The 14315-nt window shown below is 34.7% G+C and overlaps 1 long non-coding RNA gene across 2 annotated transcripts; it reads right to left on the reverse strand.

Moving 5' to 3' along the window:
• Positions 1-7096: 7096 nt before the first annotated feature.
• Positions 7097-10676, reverse strand: LOC110784715 (uncharacterized). 2 transcript variants are annotated; one of them, XR_008923644.1, is made up of 6 exons: positions 10537-10676; positions 9479-10384; positions 9333-9364; positions 9083-9231; positions 8820-8890; positions 7097-8603 (listed from the first exon to the last, which is right to left on the reverse strand). It is a non-coding gene; the product is annotated as an uncharacterized lncRNA (long non-coding RNA). The 2 variants fall into 2 exon arrangements; XR_002532348.2 differs by having other exon boundaries at positions 9479-10375; positions 10537-10667.
• Between the last annotated feature and the right edge of the window lie 3639 nt (positions 10677-14315).

Below are 14315 nucleotides of genomic sequence, written 5' to 3' on the forward strand. Positions count from 1 at the left end.
AGGAGATTCTAAAGTATCCACCTCCACCTCACACAACTGCTTTTCACCTCTTCAAAAATTACTGTTTAATATTGTGTGGAGAGGTGTAGTTCCTCGAACTCAGAAAAGGAACATAGCAAGTCTGTTTGATGCATGTCTCATGTATTGTCTTGAAAGGAAAATTCCCATAAACTTTCCTGCAATCATGATCAAACACTTATCCACATGTATCCCCAAATTCAAAATTCCATACTCCTCCCTTCTCACAGAAATCTTCAAAAGCTTCTCAGTTGACCTTAGCCCATACTTTGTGATTCCCTTAAAATCCACCCAAATCCTTCAACTTGAAATGCTCCATCTATTAAATCTTAAAGTGGTTCAGGGTAAAGTCATTAGGGCTGGAAAGGAAGAGAAACAAGATGAGGAAGATCAGGAAGGAATTGCAGATAAAGAAGAAGTGGAGGAGGAGGAGGAACTCGAACAAATAGAGGTCCCTTTACCTCGAGGGAACAGGAAGAGTGTAGGAAAAAGAAAGAGCATGAGGGTAGCAATGAAGGAGAACAAGAAAAGAGGGCCTGTCTTCATGGAAATAAATGAGGAAGGAGATGTCAAGGAGATGCCCATAGAGGAGGATGCTGTTCCCCTGAATCAAGAGGAACTGCCTGAAACTGTTAGGCCAAGAAAAAGGACACCCAGATCCTCCAAAAAGTCCAAAGCTCGTTGTGTTCCATCTGAACAGGAACATGTTCAAGATCATGGGGGTGCCTGGAACACAAAGGATGATCAGATATTGGAGCTAAAGGCAACAGTTGCTCGTCTGGTGGAACTACAGGAGGGAACAAATCACAGGATTAGCTCAATGCAGGCCCACATAGGTGCATTGGTTACAAGTGTCAAGACTCTCCAAAACGATCTTCACCACTACTCAGAACAAGCCAATGCAACTCGTGCCACAATCCTCACCAAGATCAACAATCTGGAATCTTTTGAGGAGACTGTGATAGAAGAAACTGCTGGTTCTGGTTCCCCATCCCAAGCCTAAATCACCCTATCCCATGTTTCTTTTATCTTTTGCCATGGAACAATTTTTTTTCTTTCGGTTTGTATAATTTTTAAACTTGGGTATTTGTTCCATCTTATTTTGACTTGCTTGGTTACACATATCTATGCTTTCTAGTCTTGATCATTACTGCTTGCTTTCAATTTATTGTATGAGTTAGTTTAATACTTTGAGGCTAGCTTAACTTGCCAAACGTTGATCGTGGGGCACTGTGTTTGGAATGGCTATATTTCGTGCTATGCTTTTTGTTGATGTCAACAGGGGGAAGTCATGGGTGCAAACTTCCAAGGCACACTCAATCCAGTTCCTGAATCAATCTCTCTGAATCTCTCTGTAAGCCAAGGGTGCTCCTCTTTCTTCTCTCTAATCTTTCTCTTCTGTTTTTCAATTTTTATGTTCTGTTTCACAATAGTCTGTATAAGTTCTTGTTTGTTTGTACTTACTCTCTTTGTAAAAAGTTTGCAAGTGTTGTCATCACCAAAAAGGGGGAATATTGTTGTTCCTATGTTTTGGTTGATGACACACACATATTGCAAACTTCCTGATTATGGTTGCTAAATGACTTTGAACAGGCATATGCCCAAGTTTCTATTAGGATAGGAACTTGAATAAACTGGTGAAGTTCCTGAGGTACACTTGGAACAGTCAATGGAGTTTCAGAGATGGAAGTTGTATCTGTTCCAGTTTGAAGTCACAAGAGGAGCAACACAGTTACATATCAAGAGTTCCGAATATCCACAAGAACTATTACAGACTCATAGCCAAGAGTTCCTGTGTTAGCTAGAGAGGAACTCATCAATGTTCCTTGGCTGGAACGTCTGAAGCTTCTGAGTTGCAAGTTCCAGACAAAGGGAAGACATGAAGTCTAGGTAGTCCACTGTACTTAGAATTTTATGTAAATATTAATTATGCTAATGGTATATAGAGTACTCAAGGAACTTATGATTTAATTAGGCCATTTATTTTATTGGAAGCGATTTTTATGGAAAACATTTCATAAATAAAAACAAGTTTTGCATATTTAATATAAAATAAATTTACGTTTTATTTTATTTAAACAAAACTTATTTTCCTAAAAATACTCCTAAGTTTTTGTAGATAAATAAAATCTGTTTTAAAGAAATGTTTTAGGGTTTGATTGAGTCAAATCTCCAACTGCTTCATGGCTGAACGTGGGAAGTGGTCTTCCCCTTGTTCCTCAAGTCAAGGGACGTGGAGACCAAAGTGCTGGCAGTTAGCAGTTGAGGTTTTGAAGGGAACTAACCCTAAGGATAAACACTATAAAAGGGAAATCGTTTTTGGTTTAAAGTACACAAACATTCTGAGAGTTTTTGCTTTCCTAAAAACGTTTTGTCTAAGATTTTCTAAAACAGTTTGTGTCCTAGTTAATTCAAAGTTCCTAAGTTTCTTATATCCTCACAAAAGCATTATTAATATCTAGAGTTATCCAAACACGAATCATATTTTGTATTAGTAAGGATAGAGTTATCCTGTTTAGACTTAGAGTTTAAGTCTGAGAGAGAGAAGTTAAGGAGTTGTAATCGAAGTAGATTACTGTGAGGAACACGAGTTTGAGAGGAACTTGTGTTGGAGAGATTATTGTAATCGAGGCATTACCATAATAAAAGAATTCTCTTCTTGATTAGTATCAAGAAGTTTTCACAATTGTTGTTATTGTCTTCTCTATTCTCAGTTTCTTGATTGTTTCTTAAGTTCCGCAAGAAACTTTATCAAAGTTCTAATTACAATTCACCCCCCCCCTCTTGTGCGTGTTCCTACTGGAATAACAAGGACCACATATCATATCGTATTTATTAGTACGATATGTTGTATCATGAATCAATAAATCCCCAAATGCTTCATAATCAGACCGCATTCTCCCATCTCTCCAAAAAAAGTTGGTCAATTGATTAAATTCATTAAGTTGAAAATCATAATAAAAGTCGTGTTCATTAGCTTGTCTAATTGCAAACCACCTAATCAATTGATTTGAATCACAACCATCCAACTTATTCTTTTTCTCTGCATTGACAGCATCATATGCATCAGGAATAGTAAATCCTAAATTAGCTTCACCACCTACTTCTTTCCTCATTGCTCGAAGAACATCAGCAAGCTTAGTACCACTACAACTAAACGTAGTAAGGAAGGCCAACTGTTCTTTTGATATGTTCCTATGTGACCTAATAAGATATCTCTTATTGGCAGGAACCATTGAATGGTTATGAACACGAGAGTGTTTAGAAAGAACATACACTCCAGTTTTCTTATCAACATCAAACTGAACTGATGCCTTGCATCCAGTTCTCCTATCAATTTTTTTGTAACATTTAGGCACAACACCATCAGCTTTTTTAAAACCCTCATATGCACAAACAAAGAACCTCTGCCGAACTATTTTGGTACCATTCCTATACTCCTTTTTACCCTTCCTAGTACCAAAACCATTCCTAAAAGCATGACTATTGTATAACTCATACGCTTCATCATCATCCTTAACTACACTACCCTCAAGTGAAACTGGTTCTTCAAAATCTGCAAAAATAATAGAACATTACCAACACAAAAAGAACAACAATAGAGCATAAAAGAAAATAATAAAGTACAGAGAAAGAACATTATAAATAACAGAAAAGAACATTATAAATAAACGAACATAATAAAGTAAATGAAAAGAACATTATAAATAACAGAAAATGAACATATCATATAGAACACTTATATTAACAATGTGAAAAGAACAAGAAAAAAAAAATAAAAGAACAACAAAAATGACAAAAGAACAATTTGATCTGATGTGTGTAATATCAAAAGAACAACAAGCTAAAGCAAAAAAGAACAACAAGATAAAAAATAAAAGAACATAATAAAATAAAGAAAAAGAACATTATAAACAACAGAAAAGAACATATCATGTAGAACACCTATTAACAATGTAAAAAGAACAAGAAAAAAAATAAAAGAACAACAAAAATGATAAAAGAACAACAAAAATGATAAAAGAACAATTTGAAATGATGTGTGTAATATCAAAAGAACAACAAGCTAAAGCAAAAAAGAACAACATGTTCAATGATTATTTTCTGTATTATTACAACCAATTATTATTATTACATTACTTACAATCACTTATTACAGAACCAATATATATAAGAACAAAACGTTAGACTAAAAGAACATATAAAATCGAAAAAAAGAACAGGACTAATACCTTGACCAACAACCACATAAGATTCTGGATCATCATCAACATCATTTTCTTTCGATTGATCCAACGCATTATTCAAAATTTCTGAAAATGTATAAGAAAATATATAATAAAATACATTAATCAGAGTAATTTCAGATATGCAGAAATCTAATGATCAACAAAATCAAAATGAATTCAAATGATCAAATAACGAAAATCGAAATCAAAATCATCACAAACAAGTAATTCGTTTTTAAAAAATTGAAAAATTACCTTCACAAATCAGATTATCAGCTGAGGAAATCAAATTTGAAGAAGAAGAATCAATAGAATTTGAAATTGAAGTACAAAGATCAACTAAATTTTCCATTACTTTCTCTCTCCTCTTCACAGTTTCTCTCTCCTCTTTATAGTTTCTCTCTCCTCTTCATAGTTTCTGATTCGAAATTATAAAAAGGAAGATATATATACCAGAAAAATGGAGCGAAAAAAAAACGAAAAAAAAATCAAAATAAAACAGAGCAGTCATTGTTCTTTTCTTTAACAAAAAAACAACGTTTGTTCTTTTCATTAATAAAAAACAACGTTTGTTCTTTTCCAAATCAAAATAAAACAGAGCAGTCATTGTTCTTTTCTTTAACAAAAAAACAACGTTTGTTCTTTTCATTAACAAAAAACAACGTTTGTTCTTTTCCTTCTTCAGAAACCCGCGTAACCGCGTTTTATATTTTAACGCGTGTCGTTTTGGGACAGGTGCACCAATTGCACCATACACACGCCTGTATAATCGAATTTGCGTCATATTTCACCCGCTCAAATCATTCATTAAGGGTGTTTTGGTTAATATACGGAGCTGAATGACCTCCTTCACACACATTAGCGGTTCCCATAATTCTTTCTCTCTCTTCATTCAGTTTCCTCTCTCCTCCTGCAAATCCTCTCTCCTACTCGGGCTTCATCTTCTTCAACTTCGTTGATTCTCGTTGTTCTTGCAAATAACTTCACCTTTTTTGCGACTCTCTTCTAATTAATTTGCCAGGTACATATTTGATTTTTTGGATTTTGTTTCAGTTTTTGCTATTTTAATTTCTCTCTTCATTCAATTAGAACGCAGTTCTTCGATTTTGCTGATTATTTGGTTGTTCTTCGATTTTTATGTTCATTTCTCTCTACATATGTATTTGATTTGTGTTCAATTAGGTTTTTGAATAATGTTTTGTTCCCTTATTCATGTTCCTTATCTTCTATTGATAATTTTGACTGATTTTACAAATTAGGGTTTTGAATTAGTGTTTGCTTGTTTAATTCCGTTAAATTAGTGTTTTCAATTGACTAAGTTTTGTATTATTTAAATCTAATGTATATTCGTAAGAGCAATAATTGAGTCATCTTAGCACCACTCTAGAGCCAATGAAGATCTGATATTTAAAAAAGGGAGGATTTCTTGTATGTTTAAAACCATAAAAAATGGTATGTTTTACTTTGAGTTGGTTTGGTGGGGTCTTGTGCATATTTTGTCTGCAGTATGGTCCAGGTAAGGTCTGCAAATGGTGTGCATTTCATGTTCTGTTGAGTGGCAGCTGCTGGTGGAACCAAATGTTCTTAAAATCGAGAAAGACTTTAGAAGGGCTCGAGCAGTCGAGCCTATAAGCAATGTGGCATGTCTGATCTTGTTCAACAAGAAATATAGAGCTGGTATGGCCACTTTTTCAATGGCTCTGGTGTATTGATTAAAATGATGTTCAAGTTACTACAAATAGTAGTATTTTCTTGTCATATGCATTAGAGATAGAGTCCCGGTTTCTTCAATTGACTGGATATCTGATTTACAGCCCAGTTGATTGTATCCATTGGACTTCTGCTGCACAACTATCTTTGCTTGAAGATGAGAAGTGGAGAGTGGAATGAGTTAATGTAAGTAGAAAGTGTCTTTATTTCAAGGACTCTGATTTATTGCTATCATTGGCCTGTAGCATTCAAGTTTTTTGATGATTGCCTTTTGCTTTTATGCTTATGGATCTTGAAACTGTATTTGTGAATTGTGCCTATCCTATTCTAACTTCAAGCACTCGTGTTGGATCTTCGGCTAAAACATGGAATTCTATTACTGAAATAAAACAGCCTAGTCTCTTGGACATGTACCAATCTCAGACACCTACTACTCAATCTGAGTAACATCTGTCTCTACAAAATAGGGATCAAGTTATTCTTTTGTTTATTTTGATCTAGAGTGTATATGGGTGTCTATGTTAGTCGAACCCATTCCAACTCAAACACACCAATGTAAGTAGAAACAATGTAAGTAGAAAGTAATCGAGACCTTTACTTTGAATTATTTTGATTTACTTCTTTTGGTTTTTGCTTTACTTTTATTTGTTATATTTAAAAACACTAGCCTACTAGCTCAATTGGTAGAGCATTGTGCAAAAGCGCAAAAGATGTGGGTTCGAATCCCATGTAGGTTCATTTACTTTTGAGTTTCCTTTATTTACTTTTGAGTCTATGTTGTTTACTTTTGAGTTTCATTTATTTAATTTTTACTCTATAGCACTGGAGTGCTTACTACAAGTCTACAGACCCTCAAAATGTTTTGCAACACTAAACATACCAACGCAAAAAATACTGATTTCATTTCTCAAACAAACAAAAAAAAATTACCAATCTGCTGATATTTACTTTTATTTTTTCTTATTTACTTCTGAGTACTTTTTATTTACTTTTGAGTATTTTTAATTTACTTTTGAGTTTATTATCCACTTTTGAGTTTTTTTTTTACGCGTGTGAATCACCAACCTATGTAGGAGTTGAACCTACATCCATGTGCAATGGCACATTGCTCTCCCATTTGAGCTAATAGGTTTCGGCTTAATATTTAAGAAAAAAATTACAACCAAAGTTCCATTATCATTTTGTTTACTTTTACAGAGATTTAGTTTACTTTCAGAGAGATTTAGTTTACTTTCTCCTCTGCTAGCATTTATTCGCCTGCCATCTAAACTCCGAGCTCTGAAGACTGAACTAAGTGCGGTCCAGATTTTAATGGAGCCCGATTTCAGTAGTAGGAAATTGTTTATCCTAGCACCTGTAAGCGACCATGTGGATTGGCGCTGCCACTCGAGTCATGGCATCTACTAAAAATCATTGTTACTTCAGTCAACAGTGTGATTGTTGTAATCCAAAAATCTGATTTAGCTAAAGTTATAGCAAACCCGCCAAGAAGAACCACAATTGCCCAGATAAAGCCTAAAGTCCCTAACCCACTAGCTGCCTTCTCAAGAATAGAGAGACGGAGAACGAAAAGGGTTAATTTTTTTTAGCCCAAGTCATTCCCAAGGTACCAAGTTAAGAGCAATGTAAGACATGTGAAAGTAAGAGATCAACAATTGGTCTGCAACCACATTAGGAAAGCCTGCACCAGCATCAACAAAAAGAACAGCAAAATGTGCTACTGCACTGTGCAGGAGGGAAGAGGTTTAGCCATCCACATACATGGTCTACAACCTCTGTAGACCAACAACAGATTGTGCACCATCCCTAGTCAACTAAGGCCAACAACTAGCCAGCAGCCTGACTGAAATAGAAACTAATAGCACAAAGTCAACCTAATCAACTTGCGTCACATGACCTACAGTACCTAACAACCAGAACATGGATATATTTTATTTACTTTTGTATCATTTTTATTCTTTTTTTTTTTCAGTTTTTGCTTTACTTTTGAGTTAGATAACATGTGAGATCACTAAGTGCAACACCTACTCCTAATTATTTACTTTAAGTCTTTAACTAGCTAATTTATTCACAAGCTCTGCAAATCAAAATGTCAACTCTGGCATAGTTGACCTATAACAAAAAAAGCACCAGAGGAGAAAAAGCACCAGAGGCAGCAACTCACAATAATTAGGCTAACTTATTTCCTCTTGCAAACTGTGATAACATTAAGAAAATAAGTATCAAGCCAAGTATAGGAGTAAAAGAGTTGTTGCACAGACACTTATATAATTTAGAATATTTACTTTAAGCTAGTTTAATTAATCTACTTTTACTAATATTTATTTACTTTTGAGACTAACTACTTTACTTTTAAAAATAAAATTTGATAATATTATTAAGTTTTAGTTTACTTTTGCAAAAAATTGGTTTACTTTTAACACATTTGTGTAGCTAATTGATTCACTTCTATGAAGCTTAAAACCGATCATAAGTTCAATCAGATAATCATATGAGAAACATACATTATATTATATTCAAGCACTATGTGAATCAAGCTCAAAGAAAAATTTTACAGAAATTAAAATCTAGAAATCTTACCTATATCTTTGAGAAACTTTGGAGTGAAATCACGAAACAGCTTGAATCACAAGTGCAGAATAGCTCCTGGAGGACGCATGAAACAACTTTTAGGTGTAGTTGTTTGAAACAGAAGAAAAGAAATTAAAATGAGATAAATAGTCAGGCGTTCCAGGACTCATCCATATATAAAACCACACAACGGTTTCATACAATAGCAGATAGATACATAAATAGTTATTGCCACATATCACACTTGTCAAGTTTCCAGGGAACATATATATACAAAAGCAGCATCCATACCTTGAAAGCTACATGAGACTTGCTTGTATTTCTAATCTTTTTAGCACTCCTAACTTGCTTACCAGGTTCATCTGCAAGACAGACAAAACTACGCATTAGAGCTCACTAGACATAAAAAATGCACCACATTCATTTGAACATAAATATTAACCGTATGCATAAAATTCAAAATATCCTACTATCCTACATACTTCATGGTTTTATTGAGGGGCTAGATTGTTCTTTTACGAGTATGGTTAACAGAAGAACATTTAGGTGCATACTCTGTCATGCAGCTTGGGGAGCTCAGGCACAGGAAGACTTCCAGCAGATGTCACACATCCATGACCTGATGATATTTCTTATAGGTCCTCATACTTGAGGAACTGTGATACTTGGCTGGCTGCTAGGTGAGCATATCGAATTGGTGCAACTGCACGGGAGAAAAAGAAAAAAGAAGTGAGATTTAAACACTTATCTTGGTGGAAGTGAGCTTACTTACTACTTGTATTTAAGAGTAGCAATTAGATTTACCTATTGATACAAATGTGGTGCTTCTCTGGCACCTGAAATTGATTGAATTTTAGGTCTTTTGTTTATGCATGTTCAACATTTAAGACAGGGTTCGCAGAAGTATGTTGAAAATATTCCTAGAAGTTAAAGGGCTTCTTAGTTCTTACACATAGTATAAAGGGTGAACCAACTCTTGCAGATCATCTGGTGAAGAGCCTATCTCGTCTAGTAACACATGGTAAATAACAACACACACATCACATTTTCAAAAGTAGATAAATAACTCTGAAAAGTAAATGGAACTAATTTAAAAGTAAATCTCATAAACAAAATCTCAAGTTGTATCACATTTTCAAAAGTAGATAAACAACTCAGAAAAGTAAATGGAACTAATTTAAAAGTCAACTTAAATCATAGATGATATCAACTGCCCGTATTTATTTATAGTTCCTAGGACCATAGAGTTGCAGACCTGCAGATGATAAGCACACAACCTTATAGAAAGGAAAAGTTCAAATTGCAGGGTGTTTGAGCAACGATTAGCAGACTGTTTGTGAGGTGTATTTGCTATTCTTTATCGCTTTCCTCTGTACAGGTTTTGCTAGCTAGTTTCCAAGACTGATTTCTTTAACAGCACAGTGTATTATTACCACTGGTTAACTCTCCTAACATTTCGGAAAAGGTTACATCAATAAGTTGGATCTGTCAAGGGCCCTAGACTGCAGTGTCTTCATATTTCAGAGATATTAGTTTACTTTTAAGAGATGTTAGTTTACTTTATTCAGATTTGAATAACTCTGCTAAATTAGAAGCTGAGTGATAATTTAAAGTTGAATAAGGTACCTAAAACTCAATGAAGCATAAAACACATAAAACTCGATCAAGCCTTATACCTAGAAATTGATTTCGACTGAATTTGCTCCAAAAATCAGTAAAATCAAGCTAAAATTGACTATCAACTCACAATCATATTCAAAAGTAAACAAAGAGAGGAGAGAAAACACCTTAGTAGTTCAGTCCCCGGAAAAATCGAAGCTCCGGCACCAGAAAATGCAATTTTCAAGCTGAAAGTTCTTCAAAACAGTAGGATTAACATGATGTGGTGTAATTTGCAGAAATTTGAGCAAAATTCACAGATAGTTGAGTTTATTTTCAAGCAAATTCGACCAAAAAAATAATAAAAGGAACAAAAACGAAAGAAATCGAAAGAAGAAAGTAATATTACCTCAAAATCTTTGCAATCTTCGCGAAATTACGATATAATTTTCGGTTTTTCAAGTGTATTTTCAAGCAAATTCATTGAGGAGAAAGAGATTGACGTGAGTGAGGGAGAGAGAAATTGAGTGAGGAGAGAGAAAATGTTAGTTCAATGGAGAGAGGGAAAAGGAACCACGCATCCGAATTTTTGTTTCAATTCGCGAGATATGATCTTGGCCGTTCGTTTCATCTCAATCTAACGGTGGCTAGAGGTTCTCATTATAGTAGAGGTTCTCATCTTAAGAGTTTGATAATATTTTCATTAATTTATAAAAATGTATTTTTATTAAATTCATTATTTCTAAATTCTTTATCTATAAATTTATTATTTTGGAATTATTGATTTTAAATTATTTATCGTTTTAATATTAATTCAACAATTGGACCTTTTGAAAGAATTCGGACTCAGATCTCAGGATGAATAAACCAAGGAAAAAGGCTTAGCAAATCGCAAAATTGAGGTAACGGTTATTGCTAGTACCCGCAATTCCTTCGAAATGTATTTATGTATGAATGATGTTATCAACGATTGGTGTTTTATAAAGTTGTTTTATGATTTACGGGATTACAAGTATGATTTGATTGAATTGTTTTATGATAATGCAACTTTATGAAAAGTATTGATTTAATGAATTACTATTCCTGAAAGAAATGATTTTATGAAATAATGAAATTTAATGGTTTTATTGAACTACCCTGAATGAATGAGTTTTTCCTGATTAATGTTCCATTAAAAGAAATGTAAACATGATAAATGAAAGTGTAAGAACTGGTAAAGTTCCCATGATATGTGTAGAGGAATACAGTTAAATACATATTAACGCATCGGAATAATCCCCAAAGCCAGGAACCATGTATAAAGTACAGATTAAGCAGACTTACGTTTGTAGCGTGTTTTCCCTAGATTCAACGTATCACGAACACGAACAAGAACTCCAGATGTCGTTCCTCTACTTGGTTCACCGACATGTTCTGATCCGTCTTGAGATTGATGGCTTAGAAGTCACTCAAGATATTTGCTTTTAGGGAAGAACAGTTTGAACGGATGCTCAAAATAGTTTAGGGTTTCTCTTTTGTTTTAGGTTAAACTGATTACGTAAAAGTGTATGGAAAAACATAAGGGGTGGGGTGGTGTTATAACCTTAAGGTTATAACACCAACCGGCCAAGGCACTAAGGCCTATAGCCGACCAGCATTGCCCGCATAAGCCCACGAGCACACAGCCACGCGAGCTGGGCCTTGGGCCTTGCCGTGTGCGTTGTGCTGCTGCTGCTGCTGCTTGTCCCCGCGCGCGCCCAGCCGAAGAAAGGGCCTTGCTTGGCGCTGGCACGCGCTTGGCTCGTTGGGCCGGCAATGTGCCTTCTCGTATTTTGCGTCTAATGCCTTCTGGCAATTATTTAACGTTAACGTATAATGCTTTGACGATCCAATGTCGTGCATATACGGTTATTCGTTTCGCCTAGATTACGAATATACGTAATAACATATACGATTCCGATCCATCGTCATATCGTATATTATGTTTTTTCGAACTAATTCCCGAAAAGCTATTAAATGAATTTCTGATTCATTTAATCCAGGGATCTATTACATGTCAATGGTGTGACCTTATAGGTTCAGCCAAGAGTAAGTTGTGAGCCTAATATAGATTAGAACTCACTGATCGGAAGCATTGCTCCAGCCAGCTGTTCCGATCACTTGATCTCACTGAATTAATTGTTCGTAATTAATCTGAACCTCGCTACTACACTAATGTACCTTGGGTGAAGGATATATTTCCTTCAGTCTCCCACTTGTCATTCAGACAAGTGTTCATTCACATTCCTTTGTCACTTACTGTTACTTGCTGAACATAAGGTTAGATCCAAGCCATCCTTATTAGGTCCATAAGTGTTTCTCGGATTACAAACAATTAATTCAGTGACATCAAGTGATCGGAACAGTTGGCTGGAGCAATGCTTCCGATCAATGAGTTCTAATCCTAATTAGGCTCACAACTTACTCTTGACTGAACCTATAAGGTCACACCATTCGCACGTAAAAGATCATCGGATTAAATGAATCGAAAATTCATTTAATAGCTTTTCGGGAAATTAGTTCGGAAAACATAATTATACGATTTAACATTGGATCGTGTCGTGTTGCGTATATTCGTAAGATAGGGGAAACGAATAATCGTATCGTACGACAATGGATCGTCAAATACGAAACGATAAATGAATTATCGAATGATAATTAAGAAAACACGAAAGCAAGCCCACCAGCAAGGCAACAAGGCACCAAGGCACAAGGGCCCATGGCCTTGCTGCCTTGGCCATGCAGGAACAAAGAAGGGCAGCAACAGTAGCAACCAAGGCCCGCGGCCCAAAAGCTGTCTGCGCTACTATGCGTGTTGTTGTCGTGGGCCAAACTGGCCGGTCAAGGCCTTGCGGTTTTGGCCGGTTAGCTTGGTTGGTTAAAAGGTTATTTTAATAACCTAAAACCTATGTTTTTATAATTCCAATTCACATCATATTCTAACCTAAGGCAAGAGAAACCCTAATTCTCTCTGTGCCTCCATTAGAGTGTTCATCCCAAAAGCTAAACTATCTTGAGTGAGGTCTAAGCCATCAATCTCAAGACAGACCTGAACGTGTCGGTGAACCAAGTAGAGCAACAACATTTGGAGTTCGTGTTTGTGTTCGTGTTCGTTGAACTAAGGGAAAACACGCTACAAACTTAAGTAATGCTTGATCTGTATTTTATACATGCTTCCTGGCTTTGGGGTTATTTCGCTATCATGTTATATATTTAACTGTAAACCTCTACAGTGGTATCATGAGCTATATGTATTCAAAGTACTTATTAGCATGTTTATATGTTTGTGATTATTGTCGAATTTTCTGAATTTTTTTCGTGAATTTTCGAATTGTTTATGCATTATTGGATAAGTCGTAGAAAGTGATTATGAATTTGTAAAGTGTCGGAAATTCGAATTTTCTGACCCTAATCTAATTGGTGCTATTTTTAGGAAATTAATTGGAATATAAATGTTTAATTAAAACAAAGTTTTGAAATAGTTCTTTATAAAATGTCATTGTGATAAAAAAATTTAGTTTTCGAATAAAATAAGAACGTTCCGAATTATTAAAATCCTTTATTAATTACGAAATAATTAAGATTTAAAAAGGTAGGTAAGCCCGTAAATTTGAAATTAAATCATAAAATCTGAAAAATAATAAATCGTGTAACAATATTAAAAATTCAAGCAAAATAAAACTCCGTTAATCAAAATAAAGTTCAAAAATTAGGATTTAAAACGATTTTAAGCTAAATAAAAATAATTAAACATAATTAATCGAGTTTTAAAAATTCGGGGTATTACACGAAAAATTGAGAAAAGTTGACCAATTTTCCATTAATTAGAGATGGAGAATCAGGAGAGAGAAAGATGCAATTATTTGGGATTTTAGGTTTCCTCTCCATTTTGGGGAGTATGGGTTAATAGGGAGGATTTTAGGCGTGTATTTTATTTTTATATTCTCATAAAGTGATTTTTTTTAAAAACGACGATTTAAAGTTGTCGCCTTTTTGTTTTATCAAAGAGGGCAACTTACGGTCTTAATTAGCAATTTTCTCCCTTGTTATTAGTTAAAAAGATGACTTTGATATCGCCCCCTTTGATAGTATCGTAATAGGACGATCTCATTTCACTCTATTTGACTATTTATATGAATACGATATTAAAGTCGTCCTCCTTGCTTAAAA

Source organism: Spinacia oleracea, chromosome 6 (genome assembly GCF_020520425.1).
Source record: "Spinacia oleracea cultivar Varoflay chromosome 6, BTI_SOV_V1, whole genome shotgun sequence".
NCBI classification, from domain to species: Eukaryota; Viridiplantae; Streptophyta; class Magnoliopsida; order Caryophyllales; family Amaranthaceae; genus Spinacia; species Spinacia oleracea.